At 43.3% G+C, this 741-nt stretch overlaps 1 non-coding gene across 1 annotated transcript; it reads left to right on the forward strand.

Moving 5' to 3' along the window:
* Positions 1–425: 425 nt before the first annotated feature.
* LOC114404629 lies at positions 426–532 on the forward strand. The gene has a single exon (XR_003665063.1). It is a non-coding gene; the product is annotated as a small nucleolar RNA R71 (small nucleolar RNA).
* The last annotated feature ends 209 nt before the right edge of the window (positions 533–741 follow it).

Consider the following 741-nt stretch of genomic DNA (forward strand, 5'->3'; position numbering starts at 1 on the left):
AATATTCTGGAGGGCCAAGTGGGCCTGGGTGCTATTTGCACCCCCATTTTACTAAGTACACCCCCCTCTGCTGTTTTTGGTGATTCTTTTTCGTAAAGTTACGGAAATTTACGAATTTCGTAACGATACTTGTTTTCTTTCCGTAATGTTACGGAACCTTGCGGATTACATAATCATCCCCTTTTTGACTTACGGAATGTTACGGAAACCCACTAATTGTGCAACGATGCTTCCATTTGATTTCCGGTGTGTCACGGAAACTTACGGATTGTGCATCAATATTTTTTTGGTTTTTCGGCATGTCCTGGAATTTCACAAATTGCCTAATGATGGGTGCCAAGCACCTCACGAGGACCAAAGAATGGTCGCACGTCATCGAGCAAAGGTCCCCGGACGAAATTAGGGTATGACAAAGCTGCTCAAAAATCTGGTGGTGAGGGCAACTGGCACATAGTTTCTTAAATCTCTCCCAATATTCATATAAGCTCTCTCCACTGAGTTGTCTAATGCCTGAAATATCCTTTTTGATGGTCGTGGTTCTCGAGCAGGGAAAATTTTTTCTAAGATACTCTTTGACGTCATCCCAACTCGTGATGGACTGTGGAGCAAGGTAATAAAGCCAGTCCTTTGTCACTCCCTCTAAAGAATGAGGAAAGGCCTTCAGAAATATGTGATCCTTCTGGACATCTGGGGGTTTCATGGTGGAGCAGACAATATGGAATTCTTTCAGATGTTTGTGCG

Source organism: Glycine soja, unplaced genomic scaffold (genome assembly GCF_004193775.1).
Source record: "Glycine soja cultivar W05 unplaced genomic scaffold, ASM419377v2 tig00105186_1_pilon, whole genome shotgun sequence".
Taxonomy (NCBI): Eukaryota; Viridiplantae; Streptophyta; class Magnoliopsida; order Fabales; family Fabaceae; genus Glycine; species Glycine soja.